The sequence below is a fragment of the Choloepus didactylus genome, chromosome 2, assembly GCF_015220235.1.
Source record: "Choloepus didactylus isolate mChoDid1 chromosome 2, mChoDid1.pri, whole genome shotgun sequence".
In the NCBI taxonomy this organism is placed as follows: Eukaryota; Metazoa; Chordata; class Mammalia; order Pilosa; family Megalonychidae; genus Choloepus; species Choloepus didactylus.
In genome coordinates, this window is record NC_051308.1 from 22,940,521 (window position 1) to 22,958,235 (window position 17,715).

A 17,715-nucleotide genomic window follows, 5' to 3' on the forward strand; every position below is an offset into this window, starting at 1 on the left:
AATTCCCTTAATTTCTAGTTGGTTAAGTAAAAGGTATCCATTATATTTGTAGATTTCATAATACACTGCCTTGTTTCTCCTCTTTTCCCAATTCTCCATGGATAACTGAGTTTTAAATGCTTATGGAATGAAGTGGAATACTAACAAGTGTGCTTCTTCAAGAATGCCAAGGATAATTTTATCCTAAATGTTGTGACCCATATTTCAAAGAGTGGGGAAGAAAATAACATTTTAGGCAAAGCCAGAATTTAATTAGTACTGTGGGGTATGCCAGACAATGCCTGGTAAGGATTTTAAAATACTTCAGTCAAGTCAAAGTTTTGACTAATGTTCAGAGCTTTCCTGTTGACTTTATAACCTGAACTAACAATATAGACCATTTGTCATTGTCAGTGCCTATGGGTACACCCAAAAATGTCAGTGGCAGCAGCAAAAATAATTCTCTGAATGAAATGTGATGTTTTCTAGCATCTTTACATTCTCAGCTCCTGGATATTTCTGCCTCTTCTCTGTGAATCCTTTTCACAACAGTTTCAGAAAGCATATGTCATAGATATCACCTTTTAGAAGAGTGCTGAAACTTTACTAGGACTACTCAGTCATATAGGCCTTAGTGTTTGCTGAATGAATGAATAAGAAGTGGAAGACACATAACAATTAGGAAGAAATGGTAAAGAACCTAGGATTTTTCAACTTCAAGGAAAAAGTGGCTTAGTACTGAGGTAAATGGCAGAGACTGTTGTGCCAAGTGTGACATGGTAGAAAGACTTAGGCTTGAAATATTGCTCAGCTGCTGGTAATCTGTACAATCTTGTAGAAGATAGTTAAGCATTATGTTCCTTGGTGTCCTCATCTATAAATTATGGATGATGATGCCGATGCTGTAGGATACCATGACTATTAGAATCTGGGTCATGGAGGTGTTGGATAAATTGCAGCTACCTCTATTTCCATGATCTCCATGTGTTGAAGGCAATCTCTTCCATGAACAGAGTGGCCATGGTGGTAGGGATGGAGATTATGCATGGGCTCAGCAATATGGACTTCACCCACTAAGACTTACCTTGTTACAGCCACTGCTGAGTGGCCAATATGCCAGCAGCGGAGACCCACACTCAGTCCCCAATATGACACCATTCTCCAAGGTGATCATCCTACTGCGGGTGGCAGACTGATTACATTGGACCACTTCCATCATTGAAGGGGCAGTGATTTGTTCTAACTGGAATAGACACATACTCTGGATATGGGCTTGCTTCCCTGCATGCTATGTTTCTGCTAAAACTACCATCCATGCAGTTAAAGAATGCCTTAACCACCCCCATGGTACTCCACACAGTATTGTTTTTTATTACAGCAAATGAAGTGTGAGAATGAGCACATGTTCATGGAATTCACTGGTCTTACTATGTTCCCCATCATCCTGAGGCAGCTGGATTGGTAGAATGGTGGATTGGCCTTTTAAAGACTCAATTACAGCGCCAACTAGTTGGCAATGCCTTGCAGGGCTAGGGCAATGTTCTCAGGAGGCTGTGTATGTTTTAAATCAGCATCCATTCCATGTTGCTGTTTCTCCCATAGCCAGGATTCACAGGTACAGGGATGAAGGGTTGAAAATGTGAGTGGCACCGCTCACTATTACTCCTATTGATCCATTAGAATAATTTTTGCTTTTTGTCCCTGCAAGTTTAAGCTCTGCTGGTCTACAGGTCTTGGTTCCAAAAGGGGGAGTAGTTCCACCAGGAGACACAACAATAATTCCATTGGACTGAAGTTAAGACTGCCACCTGGCCACTTTGGGCACCTCATGCCTCTGAGTCAACAGGCAAAGAAAGGAATTACTGTATTGACTGGGGTGATTGATGCTAACTATCAAGGGAAAATAGGACTGCACCTGCACAATGGACTCTGATGGTTAAGTTCATGTGTCAACTTGGCCACCTTATGGTGTCCAGTTGTTGGTCATGCAAGCATTGGCCTGATTGGATGTTTTATGGACTAAAATTAACAGTAAGTTGATTGCATCTATGGCTGATTACATCTAAAATCAGCTGAGAAGATTGGATGAGACTTTTCTCATTGTTGTAGGCAATCAGTTGAAGGCCTTAAAAGGAGACATGATGATTTCAGCAGTCAGAAGGGAGAATTTTAATCTCTACTTCAGCCAGCCATCTTCTCCTAGGGAATTCATTGAAAACCTAAATTGGAGTTCCCAGCTTGTGGCCTGCCCTAAGGAATTTTGACTTGCCCATCCCCACAGTCTCATGAGTCAATTCTTACAAAAATCTCATAGAATTTACAGAAATCCCTCTCCAGGATGAAGTCTGACCAAAAAATTGTTCCATCTAACATCTGACCAAAAAAGTTGTTTCATCTAACTTCTGTCTGCTTGAATTGTGCTTATTTCCAGAAAAATAAAGCACACAAACACTTGCAGGGAGATACTGAGAGTTGCACCTTCTGCAGCCATTGCCCATCACTCTGCAGTGAACCACAAAATCCCCAGCCAATGAAATAGCAAGAACCCATCCTGATGCTGGCCACAATTTCCCGCCTTGCCTCAGCCAGGAAAGTCCCCTTCCCTAAGCATGTGCCCTAATCCCCCAACCCTTTGCTCATTATAATAGTAAATTCTCCACCTCTGGGCAGATTTAAATGCCATTTTCTGAACATGCAATATATGTAAAAGTGTGTTTTAGCTTGACCAAGAACTGTGAACGATCAGAACCCATGAAGAAACTCTACCTTGCATCAGCCACCTGAGTGTGCATTCCCTGACCCCGTATAAAAGAACTATGCACACTTCCTTTCAGAGAGAAGGTACCTTTTGAACAGGAGTACACCTTAATTCTTTGACCAAAGAATAAAGTTCTGCTTCATTTCACCCAATCTGGTTTTCCTTTATTGATGTGAGCGACACTGGACAGGAGATCTGTTTCAAGGGTCTCACCCAAGGGAGGGTCCATAACATCTCCTGTTGGTTCTCTTTCCCTACTGAACCTTGACTAATACACCATGTATGATGAGATCCTTGAGGGTAAGGCATAAGTTGCTCATCTTTTTATAACATACAGAAACTAGTTCAATGCTCTGTACAATTGGAATTCAGGATATGTTTGTTGAATTAAAATGCAATACGTATGATTTAGTTTAGACAAAGAAAGCATTTTTATTGGACAAGTTCTGTTCATTCCTGGATTTGATTATTGTGGAAGACAGTAGAATCTCCTTTTTAATCTTTTAGAATGGGAGGTTCTGATGTGTGGGGGTGCTTAGGTGCAGTTTAACCTCATGGTCTTATGAGGCCACGTACCCATCTTAAAATTCCATGTGATCAAGGTGGGTCATGCGTTTAGTAGCCACATTGTAATGGCTGTGGGACTAGAACATACAGATAATAAAGAACTGGGTTCATATGCACATAGTTTCAATTAATGTGCCGCTAAGTGTTTCCTATCAATTTTGCTTTTTTTTTTAATAGGAAAGAAAATTAGCAGGAGTAATTGCTCACCTGGAAAGTTGAGGGAAAGTACCAGAGTTAGGTGGGGGAAACATTGAAATGTTTAATATCCTTAACGTCATATATTAGCATATTTTGGTTCAAGAACTCTCTGGTCTCTAAAACTGGGAAGGAGGACACGGGCAGGGACCACTTTTCCTATTCCAGGAGAATGGGGCCCTAATGTGAATCAATGTATTCTATGTGTGTAGGCATTCTCAATGTGGCTTCCTTCTTCCTCTTTATAAATGGAGCTTAGGGGATGAAAAAATTTGACCTCTTTAATTTTAACCAGGCTGCAACTATTGTTTCAAGTTTTAAAGATGTTGTGCTTGTCCTTGGGTCTAAAATTCCAACTAAATGGTGTTCCTAGATAATAACTCTGCAGCTACATGATAAGTTGGTCCAATGTGCATGAACTTAATGGGTTTATATTCATGTCTTTTAATTTATTCTTACTTCATTTGTATTAGAGAAGTTGTAAGTTCACAGAAAAGTCATGCATAAAATACAGAGTTCTTATCTATCACCCTATAATTAACATTTTACATTAATGTGGTACTTTTGTTGCAATTTGATGAGAGAACATTTTTATAATTGTACTATTAGCTATAGTGCACCTTAGGGTTCACTGTTTATGTTGCACAGTACTATGGATTTTATTTTTTTCCTCATGTCTTTTTAATAAGTTTTCCCAAAGTTCCAGCTAATATCCTTCCTGAAATATAAGAGTACCCAGAAGACAAAAAAGCAGAGCAAGTCCTTGTTTGCAGCAAACATTTCCTGACTCTTTATCTGTACCCTACTTTTGTTCAATCCAGCAGCTGAACACTGACGCTTTTGTTTGCTAATTCTGTATGTTTGCAAGCTCTTTTTGATTTTTTTCCTGTTTACCCCCCTGATTGCTCTAAACAAGATAAACTGGATTCTGTTGAATACCAGCATTGTGTGATTCAATTTTAATTGCTATAGTCTTCCTACCCTTACCCCCAACACTTTTTTTTGCTTTTACTGATAATCATTCCTCTTAACTAAACATTATAATTAGCATTTTGTGTTTCTTAACAGCTGTTTTCCTTCTAGTCATCTTTAAAAAAAAAAAAAAAAAAAACTTGTGTTTTCCTTCAAGTACTTTTTGTTTTCAGATTCTAGCTTTAATTGTTTTTTTCTCTTCTGTTCCCCTTCAGAAATAATACTATTTCTGTGCAATTTCAAGCAATTTTAAGGAATTTTTAAACAGAAATTGTTCTTGAATATTAGTTTCCTTTAAAGTTTTTGCTCTAATTTCAGCACACGAAAAATATCTCCTGGAAGATATTCATTTCGCAAATCAGTTCCATGATTTATTTTCTGAGGTTGTAGTCCCTTTAATAGACATAAATTTTCCAAAGTCCAAACATGAAAAAAATTTAACAACTGTATTAACTTAAAGAAAATACTAGATTATGTGGCATTTAGACGAATGCGATCACATGCTTGACAAGATGATTCTTTAGAAAGAACATTTCATAGGTACTTTTAAACAATAACTGTCTGGTGTATTTAATTAATAGAATCATAGAATTTTAGGTTAGAAAGTCATGTTATAAATACAATTTATAAAAATTAAACCTCATATTTTCTTGAAACATGGTTATGGAGTTAGACTCAATTAAGAATTTCTGCAGTAAGAGTCAGTGCAGCACATTTAGTTTAGATGACTTTCTGCTGGTAAATTATCCCAACGCAGTGAAAGATCTACTTTGAGCAGACCTCTAATTTCATTTTATTCCATGGTTTACCTTGAGAAATGTTACAGATCAATGAATAGCACTATTTCTTAGCTTTTCCAACTTTGCATTGGAGTTTATGAATATTAATCACCTACTTCTTTTCCTGTCATGCAAGTTACTGAAGGTCAGACAGCTCAGAACATACAACAATGCTTAGCAGAATGTATAAAGTGAGTCACATCTAACAGTCCACAAGAGCATCCATTTGTCTGGAAAAATAATGCTCTATTAACCCTGCACAGATTAGGCATTACTGTTTAGGTTTGCCCTTGAGAATTTATATCATTTCTAAACATATATTTTATTGCCCTTTTTCAGCTGCCACCAATAACTTAGATTATTTTTATTTTCTAGAAGCTTGTATATCTTATATATGATCAAAGGTATGTTTAGGATTTTGGTGAAAAAATACAAAGGAAATAAAATTAACCTGAGAAAAGCAGTAAACATTTCCCCATTAGTAGACAAATATATACAAAAATAACAATTTCATGCATAAGAAAAAAAGGCATAGTTTCCTATTTTTGAACTCTTAAGTTAATTATTATTTTTACTGTTATTTTATAGTTTCCTCCTAAAATCTTATGGACAAAATTTAAAATATTTAAGAAATGTTATGAAAAACCAGTGTTGTTAAAATCCTAATATATAAGGCAAATCTGTGACTTAGAAAGTTGGTTAAAACATTTTTTAAAGACCTAAGCAATCTGCTGTCTCCAGAGCCATTTTTACATGTGTATGTGTATACACATTTTTTAAGACAGTGTTTTCCAGTTTGTGATGTAAGACCCATCTAGTATATTGTCATTAAATTACTACCATAATTAAAATTACCCCTTCTCTCTCTCAAAATCAGATTAAAATAGAGAAAAAACTTGAAAGGAGAGAGATAAAATGAAATAAATCTTGAAACACTCCATTTAGACCGGGAGACTACTTGGACACACTGTGATGCTTTGTATTCTTCATCAAAATTTGTAAGTATATAGAAAGATCAGATAATTAATAGCCTGATCAGACTGCCTTATAAACCCTAAAAACATGAATATAAAGCATTTCCATATCATTTCAAACTGAAGAATACCCCCATACCAACTCTTGGTGATGTTGTCAAAGTTCACTTTTGTTCTGAAGAGTCACATGGTATAGGAATAGACAAGTTCACCAAGTTTGGAGCCATCCCTGGCTTAAGTATCCCTTGTATTCTGCAGGCCACCCAACCTTTCTGGGCCTCATTCTCCTCAGTATAAAATTATGTAAAAGCATCCCAAATATTGTAAATACTCTAAACCTATGTTTATGATTGAAATATTTTATTACTGTACATTAAAATAAGCTAAAAAAGAGAATGTATCAACAATCTCTGGAAGCAACTATTAGAAAAACAATCAAAACGACATTGACTCCTATTTTCTTTTTTAAAAGCATCAGAATTTTAGAATGGATGAGACAAAATGATTAAGCAATATTTATATTTATTTGCTCATATTTTATTTCAAATTATTGGCACAAACATGAGCGTGTTCCTTGTACATTTAGCTAAAGAGCTAAGTCAGCGTGAAGTGAACATATGATACAAAAAAAAAGCTATAAAAATCTCAATAATCTCAAGCTAAATGGAACAGAAGCATACCCCAGATATTAAAATTAATAATAGATGCCAAGTCCACTCAATAGGGAAAAAATAGTCTCTTCAACAAATGGTGCTGGTGAAACTGGATATCCATATGAAAATGAATGAAGGTGGACCTGTTACCTCATACCATATATAAATATTAATTCAAAATGCATCACAGAACTAAATATAAGCACCAAAACTATAGAACTCCTAGAAGAAAACATAGGGAAATACCTTCAGAACCTTGTGCTATGCCATGGCTTCTTAAATTTACCCTAAAAGCACAAGCAATAAAAGAAAAAGTAGGTAAATGGGATTTCATCAAGATTAAAAACCTTTGTGCATCAAAGGACATTGTCATGAAAGTAAAAAGACAAACTACGAAATGGGGGAAGTTATTTGGAAACCACATATCTGATAAGGGTTTAATATCCAGAATATATAAAGAAATCCTACAGCTCAACAACAAAAAGACAAACTACCCAATTATAAAATAGGCAAAAGACTTGAATAGACATTTCTCCAAAGATGTATGAATGGCCTAAAAGTACATCATTAGCTTTTGGTGAAATGCAAATTAAAATCACAATAAAATAACATTTCACACCCGCTAGAATGGCTACTATTAAAAAATGGAAAATAACAAGTGTTGGAGATGTGAAGAAATAAGAATGCTCATTAATTGTTGGTGGGAATATAAAATGGTTCAACTGCTGTGGAAAATAGTTTGGCACTTCCTCAGAAAGTTAAGTATAGAATTACCATATGACCTGGAAATCTGACTTCTAGGGATAAACCCAAAAGAATTGAAAGCAAGGACTCGAAAAGATATTTGCACACTGATTTTCTTAGCAGCATTACTCACAATTGCCAAAAGATGGAAACAACCCAAATGTCTATCAGCCAATGTATGGATAAATTAAATGAGGTATATACACACAAAGGAATATTATTCAGCCATAAAAAGAAATTAGATTCTTATATATGCAACAATACAGATGAACCTTGAAGACATCATAACTGAAATAAGCCAGACATAAGAGAACAAATATTGTGTGATTTCACTTATATGAAATAATTAGAATAAGCAAATTCATAGAATCAGAAACTGGAAAATACGTTACCGGGGGCTGGGTGGGGTAGGGAATGGGGACTTAATGCTTAATTGGTACAGAGTTTCTGTCTGGGGTGATGGAAAACTTTTCGTAAAGGATGATGATAGTGGCACTACATCGTGAATGTAATTAATACCACTGAACTGTCTATTCAAAAGTGGTTAAAATGGGACGTTTTAGGTTGTATATATGTTACCAGAATAAATAGTTAAAGTCCATAGAACTACAACATAAACAGTTATCCTTAATCGACTATAATTAATACTATAACAATAATAATAATGTTTCATCAATTGTGACAAAAGTACCACTTTAATGCAAAGTATTAATAATAGGAAAAACTTGTATAGGAGTGAAGAGGGGTGTATATGGGAACTCTATACTTTCTGCATTATGTTTTGTAAACCTACAACATCCCTAATAAAAAAAAATCTCAAAAATATAAGAAATCTATAAAACATTTGGGGGAGATCTTTTGGAGTCTGCACATTTTTGCATCATTCATTTTCTTCAGATATTTGATGACTACAGTTCTATGGTAGAGAATCAAATGTTAATAGGACATTTTTGACTTATGGAGTCCCACTAGGAAGTGAAGATCCTCTTTCTCTTCAACACGGAAAGCCTTGACAGTAAAGACTCTTTAGCAAAATTGCCCCTGGGAGATTCTTTATTCCTTCAGTCCAACATGGACTGCAAAAGATCTCTGAGACAATACAGATCAGTAAGACAAGATCCCTGCCTGCAAGGCGCTCACAAACTAGAAGGCAGTAGAAAGTTTATATTTTTACTAATTGGTTTTAGGAAGATTCCCAGTGGAATCAGAGACTTTTCTGCTAAACCAAGATTATTGGAATAATATGTTTCCTTAATGTTCTGGCTGAACTTTCACTGTAATTTCTGTCAAGATAATATAAATCACACCACACTCTGGGTCAGATTATTTCATTTCCCTTTATTTCCCATTGGAAATGGTTTGTTTTGTAGAAGTTGACTCACATGGGTTGCTTATGTACATTTAAATTGTACTGTAGGAAGGATGCAGTTAGGCAGGGCCTTCTTCTGAGCTCCCACGCCCAACCTACATGAAGCATCTCTGTTTGTATCTCTTCATGTATGGGGCTTTAAAAGATGTCGCTTTAGCAAAGAGCCCTGATGTTTAAAAGGTGAATATCACTCTTTTTTGTCACTCAAGTTTTTAAATGGGGAATGGTTGGGCTACGTAGGTACTGATAAAAGAAATGATTGAAAATGAGTTTGCTAAAAACTGGGTTGTAAGGGTGTTTGTCCTTTTTATTATTATGTTTCCAATTCAATTTACGCAATTTGAGAAAAGATATAACAATCATGAGAAAGACAATATATGTATATTCTGTTCCAACCCAATTCTTGAAGGGATTGGGTTGACACAGCCCTAAGACCAAAGAACACGCCAGGTAGGGAGTCAGACATGGGCTTATTAAGACTTATGATCAGAAGATTCTTCCTGGTGGTAGCTGGCCGGAAAATGGAAGTCAGCACTCTGCAAGGGTGGTGGTGCCAAGGGACGGCTTATAAGGGTTTAGGACAGACATTCCATAGCGTATGAGAACAGAGATTTAGCAGATCTGGAGATTTGTCATCAACAGTGATTGGGGAGGGGAGTTGCAATGCTTTGTTTGTGATACCATCTGTGCATTCTTTCTTGAGGACGACTGGTGACCTTCAACGTCTGTCATGGTCATGCAGGCTGCCAAGTAATGTGGGCCTCATTCTCCATTAGGAAGGGGGACCCTGGGCTCTGTCCCCACATATTCATACAAGACATCTTATCTAGAAGGTGTTTAGTGTATTGTCAGTTAAGTTAGTGTAATATAATTCTTTTTTGGTGGTGTTAATATACTAATGTACAGATGAGTGACTCCTTTGCGGGAAGCATCCTGATGTTTTCTCATTTCTGATGCCCAAAATTTCTGTAGGCATGTGGGGTTAGTATAACATTCAAGAATCAGAGCAAGTGTGATCTTCTGTGACAAAGCCTTCCTGAGCCAGGCAGACAGTGATTTCTTGGCCTCTGGATCTAACAGTCAGATTCTCAAGTTCTTCTGTGTGACTACAAATTGTATAAATATGGACCAGAATTATTTTTATTTTTTGAATCTAGGTTGTCCATAATATTGGTCAATACTTGCACAGAAACTCTTAATAAATATTCATGAAAAGTAACAAATGGCACTCTTTAGTTTTAATTTATTTAATTCGTTGTAGATGTTAGGTTTTATGCAAGGCAGTGGGAAAAAAATGAAAAGTTGGAGTGTGTTTCTTCTGCAGTTGCAATGGTTGGTTTTGCGTAAGAATTATCCTTGAATGGTGAAGTCAGTCATCAGCCTGGGTTCCCTCTTCCTCACTTAATCAAAGGAAGGAAAGCTTTCCTCTGGTGTAGTGTTAGTGCCTTAAATTCTGTTTTGCTTTTATTTCAAAACCCAATTCCCACAGAAACACTCCTTAGGCAAATGGACTGTTTTCTTTACAATGCAGTTCTCAGGATTCTGATTTATTGAAAGGAGGGAGGCTTGAATCTCTTAGAATGCAGACTGCACCTTTTTATTTTATTTTATACTTTAAACAAAGGATTTTTTTGGCTTCAGTGGGAAATCCATTCTTACTGTTGTATTTTCTTCTGTTTGTTTTTGTTTTCCTCTAAGCATATTAATCAATTTGTTGCTCTTTTAAAAAATTCTTTAACAATCATATAATTTATAACTGTGTTACGAGTTGTACAAGTTTAAATGATTTCTTTGTACTTCACAGTCTTTTTTTTTTTTTTTTTTGACTTTTTAAGACCTGACACATCACTTTAATACTAGGAAACATTATTTTACTTTTTTTGAGGAAAAATGTTTTTAGAAAGTTATCTGTGATTTAAAAGCATATAAAAACATTAATGACTTTATGCCATTATTTGACTAAATTTCACACCAGACCCCATACTGTTGCGTAGGGATGAATGAATCAGTGGTTGAATAAATTTCATTTTTCAGATATTAAGGTTTTCCTTTCTGACAGTACTTTTCTCTAATCAAAATCATCCTTAGTCCCAGATTCACTTGCTTCACCTCTGTGTTTGTGTAGCATATTGTGTTGTATTCTATATTCACAAATTCTGTAGATGGTAGAACGGAAAGGCAATGTCAAGCTCTAATATAACTTTAATAACAGAAGCATCACAATATTTGTACACTCTTGGAAGGAATTTTCTAATGTTAGAGTCATCACACAAAAGAACAGGGCAGGGGCAAAGGATCCCTAGGAAAACAAACTATTACCCTCCACTATAATGAGATGATACAGAAGAGCCTGGAAGAACATGAAATAAAATCAGAGGTGGTGAAATGGTAGGATCACTTCTAGGAGACACGATGTAGAAACATGGGCAGAGAGGGATCAAGTGAAATAGGAAAAGAAATGTTATAAAAAATAAAATCACTACTCTTTGTTGGTCAAATGGCTGTTCCTTTAAAACACCCTGGAGACATTATTAAAAATCTACTAGATTACTAAGGGAATTTGATCAGATGTCTGGGGGCAAGATAAATACCAAAATTAAGTAACATTTCACTATTAATTCACCTAGAAAAAAATCCTAAAAATGTTTTCCACGATAGTGAGAGAAATAATGTAATTAAAATAAATTTAATAAAATATTAATGCTATTAATAATTCATCTAAACATAGAATAGTGATAATGACAATGGTAATAATCACAGTATAATTAAACAAAATTTAACAGAAATATAAAGGACCTCAATGGAGACAGACAAAACATACAAGGTGTGAGAAAATCATAAGGGACCACAGGGGATTGTGGGAAGTTGGCATAGTAGGGAGTTTCAGGACACAGTTGTTTCCCCAGAACAAATTATTAAACAGACTAAAACTGTCCAAAACAACTATTTTGAAATTCCAGAGGGCAGAAGAACACTACAGCTTCCAGGAAAGAGAGGGAGAAAGAAGCTGATTAATTACGGTAAAGATTAGTAAATTACTCTCTCTGCATGGTGGCTGCCATTGCCCATTCCCCAACTCCCACTCTCTCAGCAGGTTGCTATGGAGTTCAGCCCTTGGCTAGCTTGCTGGTGACAGAGAGGGATGTAAAAATCATTTTCCCAAGACCAGGGGTGGACATGGCTTATCACTCCTCACAATTTTATTAGCAACTTCACATTGCTGGGTACCTGGCTATAAGGGTAGCCACTATTTCAACCTACCCAGACAAAAGCTGCAGTGAGAACATTTAAAGATACTATGCTTCCTCAGAGCTTAAGGGGACAGTTGGTTGGAGGGCTGCATTTGCTGGGCAGGACAAGAAACTTAGCTTTGGGGAGCCATGGAAGAAACTCTGGTTCCTCTTCTTGATGTGCTGCCCAGGGTACATTGTAGTAGTCTGTATCTGCTTTGTGGGTCCCTGGCCCTGTTTTGACAAGGAAAGAATGACTTGGGAAAGTCCTCTTTGGTGTGCCCTTCCTCCCAGAATTTGAATGTATTGTGTACCAGGGAGTCCTAATTAGATTGAGTGCCGATTTCTCTTCAGAAACCATGGAGGCAAGGAGGCAGTGGGTTGAAATACTTAAAACAACTGCCTACTAAAAATTTTATATCTGGTGAGACCTTCTTTCAAAAATGAGGGAGAGGTTAAGATATTCTCAAATTAAAAAAAAAAAAAAAGAAAAAACCGAGGGAGTTCGTCACCACTAACCTGCCCTACAAGCAATGCTAAAGGGAGTTCTTCAGACTAAAAGGAAAGGACATTAGAGAGTGATTCAAAGCAGTACAGAAATACAGACCTGTGGTAAAAGTAACCATTTGGGAATCATAAATGCCAGTATTATTATAGTATACTGCTTGGTATATAACACTACTTCTTCCTACAGGTGCTTAAATGCAAATGCATAAAATGTGGTGATAAATTTATGGATTTGTACATACAATGTAGAAAAATATGTGATAACAAGTACTAAAAAGAAGATGGAGGGACTGAGAGGTATAGGAAAAGTATATATTTATGCTTTTGAAGTTATGTTAAGGTCAAACCAAATATGAATATTATATATATAGGATGTTAAACTTTAACCCCATGATAAACAGAAGGAAAAGAGATTAAAATATATTCAGATCATAAAAAGAAGGCATTTGATATGGTACAATGCCAAAAAACCAAATAAGTACAAAAATAGCATTAACAGAAGAATTGAGGGACAAAAATATAAGACCTGTAAAGACTAAATAGCAAAATGGCAGAAGAAAGTGCTGTATTATCAGTAGTGACTTGAAATGGAAATGGATTAAACTCTCTAGTCAAAAGGCAGAGATTGGAAGAATAGATAAAAAAGCATGACCCAACTATATGCTTTCTGCAAGATACCCAACTTACATAAAAAAATACAAATAGGTTGGGAGTGAAAGGATGGAAAAAATATACTAGCAAGTAGAAAACAAAAGACAGCTGGGGTAATATGCTAATATCAAATAAAATAGATATTGTAAAAAATCAGTTACAAGGGAAACTCTAGTTATTATATTACTGATAAAGGGGTCATTTCAACAGGAAGATGTAATAATTACACACACATACACGTGTGTGTGTGTGTGTATGTATCTAACAGCAGATTCCCAAAATATATGAAGCAAATACTGACAGATTAGAAGGAAGAAATGGACAGTTTCACATTAATAGTAGGGGACTTTAGTAAACCACTTTCAATAATGGGTAGAACATCTAGTCAGAAGATCAATAAGGAAATGGAAGATTTCAACAATTCTCTAAAACAACTAGACCTGACAGACATATATAGAGACTTCACCCAACAACATAATACACATTATTTTTGAATGCACATGGATCATTTTCCAGGATAGACCATATGTTAGGTCATAAAACAAGTCTCAATAAATTAAAAAATATTGAAATCATACAATATTTTTTCTCTGACCACAATTGAATGAATCTAGAAATCAATAACAGAGGGAGAAACGGAAAATTCACAAATATGTGGAAATAAAACAACAAACTTTTAAGCAAACAATTGGTTAATGTGGAAATCACAAGGAAAACAAGGAAATATCTTGGATGAAAATAAAAGTACAACATACCCAAACTTCTGGGATGCAGCAAGTCTGGTGCTGAGAGGAAAATTTATAGCTCTAAATACTTACATTAAAAAAGAAGAAAGAGGTCAAATCAGATACCCAACCTGAAAACTGAAAGAACTAGAAAAGAAGAGCAAACTAAACCCAAAGCAAGCAGAAGGAAGGAAATAACAAAGATTAGAAGGGAGAAAAATGAAATTGAAAACAAAAAACAATAGAATTGATAAAAACAAAATTTGACTTTTGGAAAAGATTAATAAAACTGACAAACCTTTAGCTAGATTGATAAAAAAAGAGGATACAAATAACAAAAATCAGAAATGAAAAGTACTATAAAAGTATATTATGAACAACTGTACACCAGTAAATTAGATAACCTAGAAGAAATGGACAAATTCTTAGAAACACACAAACTACCTACACTGATTCAAGAAGAAATAGAGGATAGAAGATCTCAACAAAACAATTAATTGTAAAGAGACTGAATCTGTAATCAAAAACCTCCCCACAAACAAAGCATAAGACCAGATGACTTCATAGAGGATTCTACCAAATATTCCAAAGACTTAACTCCAATTCTCCTCAAACTCTTCTAACAAATTCACTGAGGGAACACTCCCTAATTGATTCTCTGAGACCAACATCACCCTCATACCAAAGTCAGATAAAGATACCACAAGAAACTACAGATCAATATCTCTTATTAATATAGATTCAGAAATCCCCAGTAAAATACTGGCAAACTGAATACAACAGTGTATTAAAAGAATTATACACAGTGCTCAAGTGGGATATATCCCTAGTATGCAAGGGTGGTTCAACATTAGAAAACCAATTAATGTAATACACCACATTAACAGAATGAAGGAAAAAAAAACAACAAAAAAAAAACAAAACACACACATGATCAGCTCAATTGTAGCTGCAAAGGCTTCTGACAAAACCCAGCACCCTTTCTTGATAAAAACACTTAGAATGGTAGGAATAGAAGGAAACTTCCTCAACAGGATAAAGGGCATATATAAAAAGCACACAGCTTACACCTACTTAATGGTGAAAGACAAAGCTTTCCTTCTGATCAGGAAGTAAACCAGGATACCCACTGTTGTCACTGTTATTCAACATTGTACTGGAAGTTCCTGCCAGAACGTTTAGGAAAGAAAAAGAAATAAAAGGCATCCAAATTGGAAAGGAAGAAGTAAAACTTACCCTATTTGTAGATGGCATGATCCCATCTACAAAAAATCCACAACAAAGCTCTTAGGACTGATAAATGAACTCAGCAAAGTGGTGAGGTACAAGCTCAACAGCCAAAATTGGTAGTGCTTCTATACATTAGTAGTGAACATTTGGAAGAAGAAATAAAGAAAACAGTTCTAGTCACAATAGCAAATAAAAGTATCAAATATCTAGGAATAAATCTAACCAAGGATATAAAGGACTTGTCCACAGAAAACTGCAAAACTTTGCTAAAAGAAATCAAAGAAGATCTAAACAAATGGAAGGACATGCCATATTTATGGACTGAAGACTAAATATTGTTAAACTGTCAATTCCACCCAAAGCAATTTACAGAGTCAATGCAGTGATAATCAAAATTCCAACAGTGTTCTTTGCAGAAATGGAAAAGCCAGTCATCAAATTTATACGGAAGGTGAAGGGGCCCCGAATAGCCAAGCCATCTTGAAAAAGAATGAATTTGTAAGATTCACATTTCCTAATTGTAAAACTTATCACAAAGTCACAGTAATCAAGGCAGCATGATACCAGCACCAGGACAGAAATATTACAATGGAATCAAATTGACAGCTCAGAAATCTACCCTTCTTTATATGGCCAACTGATTTTGACAAGGGGAAAAAGACCATTCAATTGGGAAAGAATAGTCTCTTCAACAAATGGTGCTTGGAGAACAGACTCTCCATTAGAGAGGAAAAAAAAAAAAAAAAAAAAAGGAGTCCCCTACCTTGCACCCTATACAAAAAAAATCAACTCAAAATGGATCAGACATCTAAGTATAAGGGCCAGAACAATCGAACTCCTAGAAGAAAATGTAGGGAAGCATCTTCAGGACTTTATGTTAGGCAATAGTTTCTTAGACTTTACATCTAAAACATAGGCAACAGAAGAAAAAAAAATGATAAATGGGACCTTATCAAAATTAGAAGCCTTTGTGCCTCAAAAAACTGTTTTACGAAACTAAAATGACAGCCTACACAATGGGAGAAAATATTTGGAAACCATTTATCCAATAAAGGTTTAATATCCAGAATATATAAAGAAATCCTTCAACTTAATGACAAAAGACAAACAACCCATTTAAATGTCTTGAACAGACATCTCTCCACAGAAGATATACAAATGTCCAAAAAGCACATGAAAAGATGCTCAATATCATTAGCCATCAGGAAAATGCAAATCTAAACCACATTTATATACCATTTCATACCCATTAGAATGGTTGCCGTTATTAAAAAAAACAAAAAAAAAGACACAAAATTATAAATAAGGTGGGTAGAGGATGTGGAGAAATAGAAACACTCATTTACTTGTAGTTTCAATGTAAAATGTTGCAGCCCCTGTGGAAGACAATTTGTTGGTTCCTCAGAAAGCTAAGTATAGAACTACCATATGACCTGGGAATCCCACTGGGGAAAACGGGGACTCAAACAGATACTTGCACATTGATGTTATTATGGCATTATTCACAATTGCCAAAAGATGGAAGTAACCTCAGTGTACATCAACCAATGAATGGATAAATTAAGTATCATATATACATACAATGGACTATTATTCAACCATAAAAAGGAATGAAGTCTTGATAGATACACCAGCATGGGTGAACCTTGAAGGTAACATGTCAAGTGAAATAAGCCATACATGAAAGGAGAAATATTGTATGATCTCTAATTATTTGAAATAATTACAATACAGAAACTCATAGAGTCAGAATCTAGAATATAAGTTACCAGGGGCCAGAGTAGGTATAGGGAAAGGGAAGTTAAGGCTTAAAATGTACAGGGTTCCTATTTGGAAAGACGGAAATGTTTTGGTAACGGATGGTGGTGTCGTTAGCACAACATTGTGAACACAGTTAACTGCACTGAAATATATATCTGAATGTGATTAAAAGGAGAAAGTTTAGATTGTATATATGGTAATAGAATAAAAATTTAAAAAATATGTGGAACTACACTAGACAAAAGTGAACCCCATGTTAAACAATGAACTATAATTAATAGTACAATTATAAAAATGTGCTATCATCAATTGTAACAAATGTTACACACCAAAGCAAAGTGTTATTAATAGGGTGGCATATGGGAATCCTATATTTTATGCATGCTTGTTCTGGTAAACCCACAACTTCTCTAATCAAGAACAAAAATCATAAGAACATTGTTCCAGTTTGCCAATGCTGCCAGAATGCAAAATACCAGAAATGGATTGGCTTTTATAAAGGGGGTTTATTTGGTTACAAATTTACAGTTCTATAGGCCATAAAAGTTTCCAAACCAATTCATAAACATGAGTATACCTTCACTGGAGAAAGGCTGTTGAGGTCCGGAAAACTTCTGTTAG